The sequence below is a fragment of the Bos taurus genome, chromosome 7, assembly GCF_002263795.3.
Source record: "Bos taurus isolate L1 Dominette 01449 registration number 42190680 breed Hereford chromosome 7, ARS-UCD2.0, whole genome shotgun sequence".
Classification (NCBI taxonomy): Eukaryota; Metazoa; Chordata; class Mammalia; order Artiodactyla; family Bovidae; genus Bos; species Bos taurus.
This window is the reverse complement of record NC_037334.1, coordinates 59279563-59298450: the sequence shown is the minus strand read 5'-3', so window position 1 is coordinate 59298450 and position 18888 is coordinate 59279563. Positions and strand designations below refer to the sequence as shown.

At 37.9% G+C, this 18888-nt stretch overlaps 1 non-coding gene across 1 annotated transcript; it reads left to right on the top strand.

Annotated features, from left to right (window-relative positions):
• The first annotated feature begins 3209 nt into the window (after positions 1-3209).
• LOC112447575 (U6 spliceosomal RNA) lies at positions 3210-3313 on the top strand. Its single transcript, XR_003035775.1, has one exon. It is a non-coding gene; the product is annotated as a U6 spliceosomal RNA (small nuclear RNA).
• Positions 3314-18888: the final 15575 nt, after the last annotated feature.

Here is an 18888-nt window from a genome sequence, read left to right as displayed (position 1 = left end):
GGGCGAGGTTGCATTGTAAGATGCCACTGCTGTGAGGGTGACTGGCTGCGGCACCAGGCCAAATCCATTGTGGGTGTGGAGACATCCAGAATAATAAAGTATCACTCCACCCTGTTGTCTTGTCACCTAATTAACTGGTGTGCTCTGAAAACAACTCTTGGGAGTCAAAATAATCTCTCATCTTAGACTTGTGATGCAATGGGAAAATGGCAGCCTACTTAGGGCGGAAATGAAGAACATCCTCTGACGTTGGTTTTCTGGGAAGGGAGGCAAGAGGAGAGAAATGGGCACTGTAATTCCCATGGAAGTTCACTCTTGATTCCTTGCCCACTTGGCCTAGGCTTCTGAGCTCAGCAGAAGGTGCTTGCATAACCCAAACAGCTTGGCCCCAGGCCTCTTCTCCAGGGGTGGAAAAAATTAATATCATCTTAGGGCCAAATAAATGCCTTTGTCAGAGTTCAGTTTTTCCTTTCATTTCTCATGGAAGTAAACAGTGAGAGTAGATATGAGGTGAATCCTCTCACCAAAGGAAAAAATACTGAAAACCTTTCAGGTCAGATCCTAACAAGAAAACACACAGCCCTCTTGAGTCTCCAGTCTTTGCAAGAGTTCAATACCCAAAGAACTAGGTGTATTGATATATAAATTTATGAATAGTCACAAATGTGTCATAGTCTTTGAGCAGGAATGGGTCATAGTATATTCTACTATATTAAAATATCTTCATTTTATCAGTAAGGGGAAGCCATAGATTCAAGGACAAATAGCTAGAGACTAGGAGAGCTGAAACCTCATTTCACTTCTCCTGACTCCTAGCTTCATGTAATTTTTCCCAATCACAACTTTTTCACTCACTCATTCATTGCCTGATTTGAGGATTGACTATTCAACACCCTGTATGTCAGGGAATAAACTCAGACTCATAATGGGATTTGACTGCTCATTTACATTTTAAATAGTTTTAATTTATTTTAAGTAGAGGCAGTTTTGCCCCCCGGGGGACACTTAGCAATGTATGGAGATGTTTTTGTTTATCACAATTAGGGATATTCTATGGCCCCTAGCAGAAAGTGACTGGGAATGCTGTTAAACATTCTGAAAGGCACAACTCTCCCCACCCAAACAAAGAATTATCCAATCTAAAATGCCAATAGAGATGTTCAGAGACTATACTCTAGAGCTATTAACCAGGACTAACTACAAAGCTTCATTGATTATCTTGGTGATTATACAGTTGATTCTAGAACAAGGAATTTGGCTATATTCCACAGGGAGTATAATATACTGATAGAAAAGTCAAGTGATACTTATTTTTGAATGTTTTACAGGATTGGCCAATTTCTTATTTCTGATTTTAAAAATAAAATCCTCCCCTGAGTACAGAATATATGAACAAATCTTAAATCCATCAATAACACATTTTTGAGAGAAAGAACCATTAAAAAACATGTAGAATACTGGACATTTTACTTAGGTCTTCTGTTTCCTCCAAGCTTTCCAATCATTACTTTTTCAAAAGCATCTCCAGAGCTGAACTTCTTGTAGATCTAATGTCAAGATCCTTTCCTTCCAAGGATCTTTCATGAGTGACTTTTCACCTTTGATGAAACTTCACCAAGTTACTTACTAGGGATTCACAGCTGGTCACATACAGAGGTTTATTTGTATTTCTGATCCTTTTCACTGTTAAAGCCATGGTTTACCTTATATTTGCATTCCAAAGGATGCTTTCCTCACTTCCATTCTTTCTGCTTCTTCAGAATTTTCCTAAGTGTTTTCTGTTCTTACTTTGGAGGTGGCAACATTTCTGTCTTTGCTATATGTAATTCAATGTTTAAACAACAGAATTTGTTCAAATATAATCTTGAATATAACGATGCAAGTGAAAAAGTGAAAATGTTAGTCAGTCGTGTCTGACTCACTGCAACCCCATGGACTGCAGTCCGCCTGACTCCTCTGTCCATGGAATTCTCCAGGCAAGAATATTGGAGTGGGTTGCTAGTCCCTTCTCCAGGGAATCTTCTGAATTCAGGGATTCAACCCGGGTCTCCTGCAGGTAAACTGCAGGTAAATTCTTTACTGTCTGAGTCAACAGAGAAGCCTGAATATAACCATAACATACATAATAAATAAAAGTGTTTTGTTTCCAGAGATGGGAGGACTAGTACACTTCACCTAGCCTCCCCCTACATTACAAGTACAGTTGTTCAGTCATTAAGTCCTGTCTAACTCTGCAACCCCATGAACAGCAGCACACCAGGGTTCTTTGTCCTTCACTATCTCCCAGACTTACTGAAACTCTTATCCATCGAGTCAGTGATGCCATCCAACCATCTCATCCTCTGTTGCTCCCTTCTCCTCTTGTCCTCAGTCTTTCCTGGCACCAGAGTCTTTTCCAATGAGTCAGCTCTTCACATCAGGCAGCCAAGTACAAAGATCATAACTTTTCAAATCATTAGTACACATCTAGCATTTAGGATGGGGGTACCTGCCAAGACTTATATACTTTATTGATCAAAATGAAAGAAGAAAAAGATATAAACTGTTTGAAAATCACAACAATGTCAAGTGTGTACTTTTCTCCCTATTTTCCTCCTTTATCTCAGTTGCTCAGAGGTATGCTAAATATTCCTGTTATGAAGAACTGTATTTTTCTTCATTGAATGCATGATTCAGATTAGCCATCCCTTCTCTTCATTTTTAAAGATGTTTTTCATTTCCCATTATATCAAAACTGTTCTTTCACTGTACTTGCTTCAGCAGCACACATAGTGAAACTATTCATTCACTGATTTGCTGAGTCATTACTGAACATCAATTTCAAAGTTGGTGGAAGTTACTGAAGATGAATCAGATACAAGTCTTGCCTTCGAGGATCTTATAATAGGGTAGACAAGGCGTATGCCCAATGTAGCTCTATTTTGAAATAAAAAGTGTTAATTGCCAAACAATATAATGGCATGGGAATTTAGAATGAAAAATTGTACTATCAGCTGAAATATGAAGAAAAAGTTTATAAGAGACATGAAATCTGGAAAAAAAAAGCCTTGAGAAATGAAATGAACCTTGAGAAATGGTGTCAACATAGAGATATGTGGGGTAAGACTCAGGATATGTATATCTGGAGGAACAGTGATATCACAGAGTTTAATTTGACTGTAACAAAAGGTGAATGAAATAACAACAAATACAATTAGAAAAGATATTAGGTGCTCACTTCGGCAGCACATATACTAAAATTGGAATGATACAGAGATTAGCATGGCCCCTGCGCAAGGATGACATGCAAATTAGTCAGGAGTTCCATATAAAAAAGCAAGAAAAGGATATTGGGACCACAATGTAAAGGACGCGACACCTGGATCTCAGGACTCATTCAGCTTTATCTCCCATGGCGTCTTCTACCTGATATTTTTTAGTATCAAATATTTTATAGGAAGTCTGAATACCAGATTAATGCTCTATTAAAAGAAACATCTTTGTTACTTATTCTGCTTTAAATATTTGCTGAGTATGGACAACTTTTGGCATGCCAAATTGAAGAGCAATATGATATACCTTTATAAGTTAGAGACTATCATAAATGGAAACTGTTCTCACTTACATATAATCAATAAGGAAATATTATTTTAATACTTGGCCGAAGTTAGAACAAATGACATTTGAAGTGGACTTGGAAAAGATATTTTACTGGAAATGAGCTAAGTTTTATGAGTAATATTTAGAAAAAAAGTAAAATGAAAAATTATCAAAGTTGTTTGAAAAAAATATTACAAGCTGTGGTTTTAAAATATATTTAAGAGAAGTGAAAGTCACTCAGTTGTGTCCAAGTCTTTGGGACCCCATGGAGTATACAGTCCACGGAATTTTCCAGGCCAGAATACTGGAGTTGGTCACCTTTCCCTTCCCCAGGGGTTCTTCCCAAACTAGGTTTCAAACCCAGGTCTCCCACATTGCAGGTAGAGTCTTTACCAGCTGTCACAAGGGAATCCCAAGAATACTGGAGTGGGTAGCCTATCCCTTCTCCACAGGATTTTCCCAACCCAGGAATCAAACCGGGGTCTCCTACATTACAGGCAGATTCTTTACCAACTGAGATCTCTGTATTCTATCTTTACCTCTTTCTATCTATCTATCCCAATATTCAGTCATGATAACAATTACTATGGCAAATGCCATAACAGATTGGTGGTGCTAAGAAAAAGTGTTGCCATGTGATAATTTCCCTTAACAATGCTGATTACCATGCCAAACATACCTGCTTTAGGAGAAATGTTGGAACATTGACTAATTACAAGTCATCTGGCCTTGGACAAGTTACATCGTCCTCTCAGAACAAAGATTATTCATTTATGCCACAGAGAGACTAGACCAAATGTCTTCTAATTTCAAATAATAACAATAATAGTAATTTTGTCTTCCATGATGCATTACCTGTCTATGAGGAAACTGCTCTGCCCAATTCATCTGAGGAAAAAGCAGCTCTAGGCCATTTTTTGAGTATGGGACGACAAGGGCACCGACTGGACAAGGTGGACATATGGTCCTAGGGCAGTCAATCCATAGGTTGAGAATACTTGGCTCTGAATAAGAGAGGCATTGGATGCTATTTTAGCTAAATAACCCTCTATTTTAGCTAAATTTTCCTGATGGAATTTGAGTGGTACAATATGGAGAAAATCAAAATACTGACAAACAAAAAAATAAATAAGACATAAAAAAGTAGCTTAAAGCTAGGATAATAGTGAAGTCAGAAGAACTAATGAAGGGCTGCAGAAAGGAAATCTGTTGTTCCCAGAAGTAAAGGCAGGACAGCGGTTCTAAGTATTGCAACAGAACTGTATATCTGTATATCAACAGAACTCTTGACAAAATATGAAACTCAAAATTGTAAAATTACTAATCACCAAAACATGTCTAGAGCAGTTCAACACACTTGAATTTTACCTTGGTGACTATGCATTGATTGTAATGTAATATCAAAACCTTAAAAAATAAAACTCTGGTACCTCAGCTTTGAAGGTCCCTTAAGTATACTGTCAGTTTTCCTGTTGGATCATTTATTTGAACAGCTTTCAGTCTTCAACCAAAGCCTTTTGAGGGTTTCCCTAGTGTCCTTCTTTCTTCTTTTTTATTCAACTTCAGTAGAAACTACGTAACTTCAGATTCACCCTCTTAAAAAGCTTCAGTGTACTGTACAGTATTAACTATAAGCACAAAGCTGTACAGCTGATCTCTAAGATTTTTCATCTTGCATCCCTAAAGCTCGAAACTGATTAAACAACTGCTTCCCATTTACCCCTCCCCCTAGCCCCTGGAACCCATCCTTCTACTTCCCATTTCAATGAGTTTGACTACTGTGGATAAAGTGGAATCATGGAACATTTGTCCATCTGTGTCTGTCTTGTTTCACTTAGCATAGCATCATCAAGGTTCATCTATGTTGTAGCATGTGATAGGACTTCCTTCTTTTCTGTGGCTGAATAACATCCCATTGTGTGTGTATACCACATTTTCCACCTATTATCCTTCTTTCTTATTGGCACATGTTATCCTCACAATATGTTCCCATTACTAGAGGTAGCTTGGGTAAAACTTCTCCTGACATCTATGTTCTCCTAGAGAACTATGTTTTTCACCTGTCATCGTATTTAATGTTCCCCATGGCAATCCACTCCAGTACTCTTGCCTGGAAAATCCCATGGATGGAGGAGCCTGATAGGCTACAGTCCATGGGGTCGCAAAGAGTCGGACACAACTGAGCGACTTCACAAGCAAGCAAGCAATAGACCTATGAATTGTTTTTTCTCCATTATAAAATTAGAAACTAAGGCCAAGAATCTTAACCTAAATCATAAAACTAGAGAGTGGCACAGACTGGATTCAAACCTAGAGACATGTGACCACAGAGGCCATGCTATTGTGCTGCCTTCCAGATTTGAAACACCAACAGTGGGAACGTAAACGGGTGAAGCCTATGGAGAACAGTATAGAGGTTCTTAAAAAAAACTGAACACAGAGCTACCATATGATCCAGAAATCCCACTCCTAGGGACATATTTGGAGAAGACTGTAATTCAAGAAAATACATGACCCCAATGTTCACAGCATTACTTACAATAGCCAAGACATGGAAACCCAAATGTTCATAATTGAAGGATGGACAAAGGTGTGATTCATATAAACAATGCAATACATACTCTCAAGAATGAAATAATGCCATTTGCAGCAACATGGATGCAACTAGAGATTATTATACCAAGTGCAGTAAGTCACATAAAGAATGACCATATGATGCCACTTATATGTAGAATCTAAAATATTGTACAAATGAACTTATTTATGAAACAGAAATAGACCCACAGACATAGAAAGCAAACTTATGGTTACCAAAGGGGATAGGGGGTGGGGAGGGACAAATTAGGAGTCTAAGATTAGCAAATATAAACTACTTTATGTAAAACAGATAAACGATAAGGTCTTACTAGTCCTATAGCACTTGAAACTATATTCAATACCCTGTAATAGACCATAATGGAAAATGATATAAAAAATAATATATTTATACATGTATGGAGAAGGCAATGGGAACCCACTCCAGTACTCTTGCCTGGAAAATCCCATGGGCGGAGGAGCCTCATAGGCTCCAGTTCATGGGGTCGCTAAGAGTCGGGCACGACTGAGTGACTTCACTTTCACTTTTCACTTTCATGCATTGGAGAAGGAAATGGCAACCCACTCCAGTGTTCTTGCCTGGAGAATCCCAGGGACGGGGGAGCCTGGTAGGCTGCCATCTATGGGGTTGCACAGAGTCGGACACGACTGAGGTGACTTAGCAGCAGCAGCAGCAGCAGCATACATATATAACTGAATTACTTTGCTGTACACCAGAAACTAATACAGTATCATAAATCAACTATATTTTAATCAAAAAAAATTTTTTGACGCCAGCATGTTGTAATCACACACTGATTTGCTGAAAATAATAGCATAATATTTTTCAAAATATTTTCATATCTTTAGTTCATTGAATAATAAAACTGTTTTATGTTCCTATGTGGGAGATAAATGAGAAAGGTAATAACATTCTCATTTTACAGATGAGGAAACCTAATATTCCACTAAATCTAGAGACTGTATAAAGTAAACTAATTCAGAGGACATGACATATGCTTTAGAGCCAACCTTCTCCACATACCAGGTATATTCTATGGCATGTCTTCAGAAGAGGAGAAATAATGACATTGATCTCACAAAATAATGTGAGGATTAAAGTTAAATGAAATCTAGCTCAATAATTGGCAAATAAAAGATGTCCAATAAATGACTGTTCTCTTCCTCTTCCGTTCCAGATCCCACCCAATTCTTTTTAAGAATTAAATCACAGTGTCCTTAATAGCCACCAAACTCTCCAAGGTCAAATCATAATGTGAAATGCATGGAGTATGATTCATCATATAGGATTTCCTTAGATTTAAAGAATGTCATTTTATCCAGGACTACTCACGTCTATTTATGTGCACTTGCTAATTTATTTCTACCGCACCTTCTTCTAAAAAGTATTTGAGGCCAACAACTCAAGTTCTAAATCAAATTTCCTGAATATAAACAGGATCCTCTGTCCATGGGATTTCCCAGGCAAGAATACTGGAGTGGGTTGCCATTGCCTTCTCCAAACATAAACATAAGACAGCTTATTCTTTCTGAGGTCTTCCAAGGCAACAATTGCCTACAGAAAAGGAAAGAAGTGCTAAGATACAAAGATCTGAAAGCCACATACATTTAGAAATGAGCACTGATTTCATCTGTGAGATAGTGGAGGAGCCTGACAGGCTACAGTCCATGGGGTTGCAAAGAATCAGACATGACTTAGCAACTGAAAAATAACAACTGATTTCATCATCAAAAACAACTTCATCCTAAAAATCTGCGGTTTCTGAGCCCTAATTTCCACATTGGTGAAATAAGGAACGGGAATTAGCGGATCCTTCATTTTCTTCTCAATTTTATGATGTAACATTGTCATGTGGGAAGAGCATCAATCAGAATTCAAGTGGAGGAGAGTTCCAGCTGGTAAAAAGAGCCTCCCCTCTCCAACTGGCTTCAGAGCACACTCCCTCCTCTGACCTCCTCTAGCATATACATACTGACTTGCTCACCCATTTGACACATTATTTGAATGATTAAGTTATAATTTGCTTTTGTTTTTAAAGCTGTATATCTAACAGAACAAAGTCAATACCTTATACATTTTCATAACTAAAATACCTAATAAAATATCAAATAACAGTGAATACTTGCTGATAAGGGAAACCTTTTTTTCTCCCCAAATTAAAAAATTTAAATTCCTTGAATCTGCTTACAATTATGAATGTTTCCTGGTCCACACAGACAATTTTCTGTCATTTTAATGGTCTCAGACATTGTAACAATAAAACACTTTTACCTTAATTATTATATTTGATGCTTCCAATAATCTTAGATCATGCACAGTTTTGTTTGATCTACATTTTTATAACATTTTATAACCAGGGATGCATGCCAAGTGAAGATCAATAGATAGATTAGGTTTTGGGGTCTAAACCCAACATTACCAGCCATGAAAGCTTCAGAAAATTACTTAAAATTTCTGAGCCGTGGTTGAGATTAAAGTATTTCATAGAATTATCATGAGGATTATTTAGAAAATATTTGAAAATTCCTTGGACTTTGTAGGTGCTTAATAAACGATAGCTATTCAGTTCAGTTCAGTCGCTCAGTCATGTCTGACTCTTTGCGACCCCATGAATCGCAGCACGCCAACCCCTCCCTGTCCATCACCAATTCTCGGAGTTCACTGAGACTCATGTCCATTGAGTCCGTGATGCCATCCAGCCATCTCATCCTCTGTTGTTCCCTTCTCCTCTTGCCCCCAATCCCTCCCAGCATCAGAATCTTTTCCAATGGGTCAACCCTTCGCATGAGGTGGCCAAAGTACTGGAGTTTCAGCTTTAGCATCATTCCTTCCAAAGAAATCCCAGGGCTGATCTCCTTCAGAATGGACTGGTTGGATCTCCTTGCAGTCCAAGGGACTCTCAAGAGTCTTCTCCAACACCACAGGTCAAAAGCATCAATTCTTCGGCGCTCAGCCTTCTTCACAGTCCAACTCTCACATCCATACCTGAACACAGGAAAAACCATAGCCTTGACTAGACAGACCTTAGTTGGCAAAGTAATGTCTCTGCTTTTGAATATGCTATCTAGGTTGGTCATAACTTTCCTTCCAAGGAGTAAGCGTCTTTTAATTTCATGGCTGCAGTCACCATCTGCAGTGATTTTGGAGCCCCCAAAAATAAAGTCTGACACTGTTTCTACTGTTTCTCCATCTATTTCCCATGAAGTGATGGGATTGGATGCCATGGTCTTCGTTTTCTGAATGTTGAGCTTTAAGCCAACTTTTTCACTCTCCTCTTTCACTTTCATCAACAGGCTTTTGAGTTCCTCTTCACTTTCTGCCATAAGGGTGGTGTCATCTGCATATCTGAGGTTATTGATATTTCTCCTGGCAATCTTGATTCTAGCTTGTGCGTCTTCCAGTCCAGCATTTCTCATGATGTACTCTGCATAGAAGTTAAATAAGCAGGGTGACAATATACAGCCTTGACGTACTCCTTTTCCTATTTGGAACCAGTCTGTTGTTCCATGTCCAGTTCTAACTGTTGCTTCCTGACCTGCATACAGATTTCTCAAGAGGCATGTCAGGTGTTCTGGTATTCCCATCTCTTTCAGAATTTTCCACAGTTTATTTTGATCCACACAGTCAAAGGCTATGGCATAGTCAATAAAGCAGAAATAGATGTTTTTCTGGAACTCTCTTGCTTTTTCCATGATCCAGCGGATGTTGCTATTAGTTCCATTAAAATAAAGGTATTGAAAAAATTAAGGTATTGGGAAGGAAAACATAAAACCATGTTTATTCAGAAATGATGTGATTGTCTACACAGGAAGTTCAAAAGAACCTTAAAAAGATTCCTGGAACTAATAAGCAATCATGACAAGATTCTTCCAAACTTGATCCATAGATTCAATGTAATTCCAATCAAAATTTCAGCAAGTTATTTTGTGGATATTGACAAACTGATTCTAAAATTTATATAAAGAGGTAAAAACACAGAATAGTCAATACTCAGTTGAAGACATAAAATAAAGTTAAAAGAGTGATGTTACCTGACTTTAAGACTTACAAAGCTACAGTAATCAAGACAATGTGGTATTGGCTAGAAGACATACAGATCAATGAAATAGAATAGAGGGCCCAGAAATACACACACATAAATATAGTCAACTTATCTTTGACAAAAGGAGAAAAAGGCAGTAAAATGAAACAAACATAGTCTTTTAAATATATAATGCTGGAACAAGTGAACATCCACATGCAAAAAATAAATAAATAAGATGGACTTTACACCCTTCACAAAGATTAACTCAATAGAAACATTACCTCAAAATGTAAAATACAAAACTATAAAACTCCTAGAAGACAACACTGGAGAAAACCTAGATAACTTTGGGTACAGTGATGACTTCTTAGACATAACACCAAAGGAATGATCCATGAAAGAAATAATTGATAAGCTGTAGATAATCAAAATTTACCTGAATCTTCCCCTTAATTTTATTGAGATTCTAAAAGCTCTAAAATATTAAGTCCTAATTAAAAATTAAAAAAAAATTCCATCCTCAAAAGTCTTCCAATGACTCCTTCAAGCTTCAAAATATTCCTATTCATCTCTGTTTTGTAAAATTTACATAATTTGGCTATCACTTACTTATTGGAATATATGTGAATCTATGTGAGATCTTGGACTTTGATCACACCTTGGCTTATGAATATATCTGCTATTTCTCTTTTTGTTACTGTATAAAGAGTAAGAATTTTAAGCTAGATACAAATTGAGTTTGAATCCAGGTTCTGCCTCTTCATACCCATGGGACTCTACACATTTCATTTAACCTAGCTTCATCTGTGAAAAGGTGATGGTAATATAAGGGTTGCTGATAATACCCATAGTGCTTATAACTCAGGACTTGACATATAGTAGGCACTCACGTAGGGCTTCCTAGGGGGCACTAGTGGTAAAGAACCTGCCTGCCAATGCAGGAGACATTAAAGTCACAGATTCAATCCCGGGGTCAAGGAGATCCCCTGAAGGAGGGCATAGAAACCCACTCCAGTATTCTAGCCTGGAGGATCCATGGACTACAGTCCATAGGATTGCAAAGAGTTGGACATGACCAAAGTGACTTAGCATGCACATACAGACACCTACTAGTTGGAAGGATGGTAATACTGAGGATGATGGGTTTTTGACCACTGAGCAGGTTTTCAGAGAGTAGAGAAAGTCTCTCTCTGAATAAAAACTTCAACTAAGTCCTAAGTTAATCAATACTTATTTATTTAGCTTGCATGTATTTTTCCCTAACTACTAGAATACCTGATATCTAAACCCTATATTCTTTCTCATATAGCTCCTGGAGATGGTGAAGGGCAGGGAAGCCTGATGTGCTGCAGTCCATGGGGTTGCACAGTCAGACATGACTGAGTGACTGAAAGACAAAATTCTATCTCATGCTGTTGTCTTTATGTAAATAAAACATTCACTAATCAGATGTTTTGGAGACTGTTGATGGAAGTTAATGATTAGAAGTATGGATTTTGGAAGGATTGTATCTGCCACCAACAAACTGCTTAAAACTTGGCATGTTACTTTATCTCTCCTTGCCTCAGTTTATTTATACATAAATTCTGAATGGTAAAAGGAGTTCTCATAATTAAATTAACACTTACATAAAGTACTTAGAATAGTTCTTGACAATCAAAAGCTCTCAATTTCAGATAGTATTTGCTTATCATTATTATTTCATTTTTAGTTCTCTCTTTAATAACCTTCTCCCCAACTCCCTTTCAAAACATTTAGCATTATGTGGTCAAAGAGAGGGTCCTTTAGTACTTAGTGACTTGAAATAGGATTCAATTTGGGTTCACAAAGGTTAAAAGAAAAACACTGACCATGCCAGTAGAGTTTGTGGAAATCAGCAGAATTTATAGAATTTAGTGTACTAAACTCTGGTAGAAGTGTGAATTGGAAAAGCGTTTCTAAAGAACATTGCAGGGCAATTTAACTTTGTTATGCCAGTGAAATAATAGAGCAAATGCACTAACCTGAACATATAAGATTGGTAATTGCACACCTTTATATATAAGGAAATATCAACTTCAACCTATATCAAAAGGAAAATGGTAAAACAAACTATAGAATATTCACAAGTGCGTGCCCATAAGTCCCTGAAGCCTCACTCTCCATTACTATAGCCTATCTCAGTAAACATCCCAGCTTCAATTCAATTTCTCCTAAAGCATACGATTCCTACCTGACTCCTTTCTATATTATCTTTCGGTAAGTAAAGTCACTCAGTTATGTCCAACTCTTTGCGACCCCATGGACTGTTGCCTACCAGGCTCCTCTGTCCATGGGATTTTCCAGGCAATAGTACTGGAGTGGATTGCCATTTCCTTCTCTAGGGGATCTTCCTGACCCAGGGATCGAACCCGGGTCTCCCACATTGTAGACAGATGCTTAACCATCTGAGCCACCAATTACTTAAGGAGAAGTAACTAAGGAGAGATAAGGAGGGCTGAGCTAAGGAGAGCTACGGACTTTCGGTAAGTCCCACCAATTCTTCTATTACATACTCTACTCAGTCATTACCAACTGAGCTAAGCCATTATCATCTCTCATATGGACTGCTGGTATAGCCTCCTCATCAGTTTCTTTGCTTCCATGCCAATGAAGTTTTCACAGAGTAGTCTGAGATGTCTTAAAAATATAAATAAGATCAATTAAAACATCTTCTTAGAGCTTCTGATTATTCCCTGTCACACCTCACATGCAGAGATAGATACAGACTTTCAGCTGTGATCTACAATATGCTAGTGAATCTTTTCCAATGTCATCCTGTGCTGTTGTTTCTTCTTGTGTACTATATTCCAGTACCATCAACCCTCTTACTGTTTCTCCAACATGCCAAGCTTGTTCCTACCTTAGAATCTTATACCAGCTTACCCTCTGCCTAGAAAGTCTCTCCCCTAGGTTTGTGAGTGGCTGATTTCTTTACAGGGTCAACTTAAATATTTCTTCTCAGATCTTTCTTCACAACCAAATCTAAAGCAGTCCCTCCACCTACTTCATCCCCATTCCCAGACATTTTCTTGATACAGTTTACTGTCTTTGTAGAATAATCATATTTGGAATCCTCTTGCTATTAATCTGTGTGCATTACTTGCTCAGTCATGTCTGACTCGTTGTGACCCCATTGATTGTAGCCCACCAGGCTCCTCTGTCAATGGAATTCTCCAGGCAAGAGTACTTGAGTGGGTTGCCATTCTATTCTCCAGGAAATTTTTCCAACCAGGGATCGAACCCAGACCATCTACATTGCAGGAAGATTCTTTACTGTCTGACCACCAGGGAAGCCTGTTTACTTCTTTACTATTTTTCTTTTCCTAGGAAGATCCCCTGGAGAAGGGAATGACAACCCACTCCAGTATTCTTGCCTGGGAATCCCCCATTACAGAGGAGCCTGGTGGGCTACAGGTCCTTGGGATCACAAAAAGTCAGATACGACTGAGTGACTAAGTCTAGTCCAGTTGAATATAGGCTCTATAAAGCGAGGACATTACCTAAGAGAGAACTCTGGATTATTTCTCAGATTTTACTCCATGAAAAGGTATTTCATTATTATTGTTATTATTATTATCATTATCATCATTATTATTGTTTATTGTCTGACTTAAGAATTTTTACATCATTTTCACTATTTCAGAGCAAAAAAAAAAGAGCATTTCTTTACATAGATCTCATAAACCATATAGCTTCTCCCACTTATTTTTTCTTACACTCCCATTTATAAAATAGTAAATCCATTAATTTGGTGCTGATGATTTTTGTTTTTCCTTAAATCTTCTCATCACTGTCGTATTTTTATAAATTAGAATATTAATATATTACAATAGGACTTGAAAAATCTTTAAAAACCATGTCAGTCATTTAACCTATCTTATTTCATATAACTATACTTAACAATCTAAAAAGACAGGAAATATTATGTCTGTGAGTAAGAGATAACATTTGTTGACTAAATGGTAAAGAACCTGCCTGCCAATGCAGGAGACATGAGAGACGTGGGTTCAATCCCTGGGTCAGGAAGATCCCCTGGAGGAGGAACTGGCAACCCACTCTAGTATTCTTGCCTGGAGAATTCCATGCACAGAGGAGCCTGGTGGGCTACAGTCCATAGGGTCTCAAAGAGTCGCGCATGACTGAAGTGACTTAGCACTTAGCACAGAACACTGTTAAATTTGTTCTCCTTATGTTAACCAATCTTCAAAACAACTAACAACACATTCTACAGATCAGGAAGCTAAGAAGCAAATAAATTAAGTTGTCCAATATTTTGCAATTATTGTTAATGGCCATGTCAGAATTCAAACCTAATCCATCTGACTCCATATATTCCTTTAACTTCTATAGTATGTTGATTTTAACTTCTATATTAACTTCTTTATTATATTGCTTAACTTCACTTCTTAACTTTTCTTAACTTCTATATTACTTTCATGTATGAAGAAATTTCCTTAGAGTTTGAGGAATTTGAGAGTACATGGCAGAACAGGATTTGAATGAAAAGCATGTACTCTATTAATTTATTAAACTATCCTGTCTATTCCAAAGAGATCTGGTGCCTCAGTCAAGATAATGAAATGTTTCGTGATGAGAGATGCTGCCAGAGCCCACTTCTTACCTCCCATTCACTGTTTGCTCATTCTCTATTGAAAGTTTTCTTCCTTGTGGGATTGATTAAAAGTCTTGTGGTTGTCCACTACTCACTGTTACATCCACTTTTATCCCAGCACATGTGAACAAATGGGACTGGCATAGAAAAGGAACTTCAGGGAGAATGTGTGGTCTCAGGAGCTAGGATGGCAGATTTGGCTGAGAAGCACCAGCAATAATAGCTGTCCTGGATGGAGCACTATCTGTATTACAAGCACTCTGAACACTCAGGGTGCCTCATTTGGATCTTCATAATAATCCTATGAGGTAGCTATAATTATCTCCATTCTGAAGTGAGGCAACAGAGTTTAAGACTTACCCAAGGTCACCAATACAGTATACTAATGCCTATATATGGAATTTAGAAAGATGATAACGATAACACTGTATGCGAGACAGCAAAAGAGACACTGATGTATAGAACAGTCTTTTGGACTCTGTGGGAGAGGGAGAGGGTGGGATGATTTGGGAGAATGGCACTGAAACATGTATAATATCGTATACGAAACGAGTCACCAGTCCAGGTTTGATGCACGATACTGGATGCTTGGGGCTGGTGCACTGGGATGACCCAGAGGGAGGGTACGGGGAGGGAGGTTGGAGGGGGTTTCAGGATGGGGAACACGTGTACACCCGTGGTGCATTCATGTTGATGTATGGCAAAACCAATACAATATTGTAAAGTAATTAGCCTCCAATTAAAATAAATAAATTTAATTAAAAAAAAAAAAGACTTACCCAAGGTCATGCACAGGGGTAGAAGTGAAACACCAGGATTTGAATATGAGTTTCTCTAATGCCATCGACTACTCTTCAACACCACTCATACGAATTCCTAAACAAAACTAGGAGGGAGCAGAGTACTCTGTACCAGAGTCTTATTTTAAGCCTGTTTATAAATGACTTTTTAAATTGCAATATGGAGAGTACAACTTGTAATTCACACAGGGAGAATGCTGGCTAAGGGAGGGCTCAGAAGTCAATGGGGGCATCCTGAGATAGAACAAAGTTTCTGTCCTTACATAACACAGGTGCATAAAATGCTTCCAGCCTAGACATGCAACATTAATGCTGTCACTGGATTATACGTTCATAGCTGTCATTCCCAATATTATTATGGTATCATGGCAACTGATTCAGGTCAGAATTCCTGCATTTTAATTCTTGCCAAACAGTGGAAAGAATGTCTCACTTATTGTCAGAAGTCAAAAACTCCTTAGAGTTCTTCTAGCCCAACCTATTCATTGTATAGATTAAGAAATGGAATCCAACTGACGTTAAAATGTACGGTAGCAACTTGGATGAATCACAAAGACAGTGATTCATCTGTGGGGTGACAGAAGCCAGATACAAAAGATGGGGCCACCATGTAAAATTTTACAAGGAAATTTAAGCCTACTGTTTTTAAACACATGATATACAATTTCTTTAATATAAAGTTCCAGACAGATAAAACAAATATGTACTGATAGGAATTCAAATAAGGGTAACATCTGTGACTAGGCGGAAGAGACATTTGCTATTAAGAGGCACAAAGAAACCTTTAAGGCAATAAAAAAATGTCTATACTTTGATCTGAATGATGATTACAAAGATATATACATACATAAAATGCCTCAAAATGTGCACTTAAGATTTGCAAATTTTAGTATATGCAACTTCTATCTAAAAAGAAAATGAAAGAAGAAAATAAATGCCCACATATTAAGACGCTTGTCTTAAGTCTTACATCATCCTAAGATGCTCACTCATCTTCCACTGAATAATACCCAGAGTCTATTTCTTCATATATTTAGAATTACATTTAGGATTGTATACAAAAAAAAATTACTCTGTACCACAGGGAAGAAATTTACTCAAGATCATATAATAAGGAAAAGACTAGGTTTGGATTTTACATTTCATCTCATAATGGCTTAGAAATGCCTGAAATTAAAAGTTTTTAGTGAAGTCCCTGGCAACACTTTTGGAAAACAGTACATAAAACAAAAGTACTGAGTCTCAAGCTAGATAATTCATATTCAAAGGTCAACTTTACCATAATTTGTACAAATTACACAGTCTTTCACATGACAGGCACTCAATTTATTTTGGGGGAGGATCAGTGTGAAAGGCAAATTTGGAAAACTCAGCAGTGGCCACAGGATTGGAAAAGGTCAGTTTTCATTCCAATCCCAAAGAAAGGCAATGCCAAAGAATGCTCAAACTACTGCACAATTGCACTCATCTCACACACTAGTAAAGTAATGCTCAAAATTCTCCAAACCAGGCTTCAGCAATACGTGAACCATAAACTTCCAGATGTTCAAGCTGGTTTTAGAAAAGGCAAAGGAATCAGAGATCAAATTGCCAACATCTGACGGATCATTGAAAAAGCAAGAGAGTTCCAGAAAAACATCTATTTCTGTTTTATTGACTATGCCAAAGCCTTTGACTGTGTGGATCAAAATAAACTGTGGAAAATTCTGAAGGAGATGGGAATACCAGACCACCTCACCTGCCTCTTGAGAAACCTGTATGCAGGTCAGGAAGCAACAGTTAGAACTGGACATGGAACAACAGACTGGTTCCAAATAGGAAAAGGTGTACGTCAAGGCTGTATATTGTCACCCTGCTTATTTAACTTCTATGCAGAGTACATCATGAGAAACGCTGGGCTGGAAGAAGCACAAGCTAGAATAAAGATTGCCAGGAGAAATATCAATAACCTCAGATATGCAGATGACACCACCCTTATGGCAGAAAGTGAGGAAGAACTAAAGAGCCTCTTGATGAAAGTGAAAGAGGAGAGTGAAAAAGTTGGCTTAAAGCTCAACATTCAGAAAACTAAGATTATGACATCTGGTCCCATCATTTCATGGCAAATAGATGGGGAAACAGTGGAAACAGTGGCTGACGTTAGTTTTGGGGGCTCCAAAATCACTGCAGACGGTGATTGCAGCCATGGAATTAAAAGACACTTGCTCCTTGGAAGGAAAGTTATGACCTACCTAGACAGTATATTAAAATGCAGAGACATTACATTGCCAACTAAGGCCCGTCTAGTCAAAGCTATAGTTTTTCCAGTAGTTATGTATGGGTGTGAGAGTTGGACCATAAAGCTGAATGCCGAAGAATTGATGCTTTTGAACTGTGGTGTTGGAGAAGACTCTTGAGAGTCCCTTAGACTGCAAAGAGATCAAACCAGTCCATCCTAAAGATCAGTCCTGAATATTCACTGGAAAGACTGATGCTGAAGCTGAATCTCCACACTTTGGCCACCTGATGGGAAGAGCTGACTCATAAGAAAAGACCCTGATGCTGGGAAAGATTGAAGGCTGGAGGAGAAAGGGGTTATAGAAGTTGATATGGTTGGTTGATATCACCAACTCAATGGACATGAATCTGAGCAAGCTCTGGGAGATGGAGAAGCACAGGGAAGCCTGGTGTGCTGTCGTCCACAGGGTCATAAAGAGTTGGACGCACCTGAGCAACTGAGCAACAACACAGAACTCAATAACCAAGAAAACAAAAATCCAGTTGAAAAATGGGCAGAAAACTTAAATAGCCATTTCTTCAAAGAAGAAATGAAAGTGACCAATAGGCACATGAAAAGATGCTCAACACTGCTAATTATTATAGAAATGCAAGTAAAAACTATAATGAGGTACATGGCACACTGGTCAGAATGACCATTGTTAAAGTCTACGAATAACAAATTCTCGAGTGGTTGTTAAGAAAAGGGAATCATCTTACACTATTGTTAGGTAGCAACTCACTGTTACATCCTTTGTAAGTTGGGGTAGCCACTTGGAAAACACTATGAAGGTTTCTCAAAAAAACTAAAAATGGATATCATATAATCTAGCGATCCTATTCATGGGCATACATCCAGAAAAAAGCTATAATTAAAATCCTACTCAACCACGAAAAATAATGAAATAATGCCATTTGTAGCAACATGGATGCAACTAGAGATTATTATACTAAGTGAAATAAGTCAGGAAGAGAGAGACAAATACCATTTGATATCATT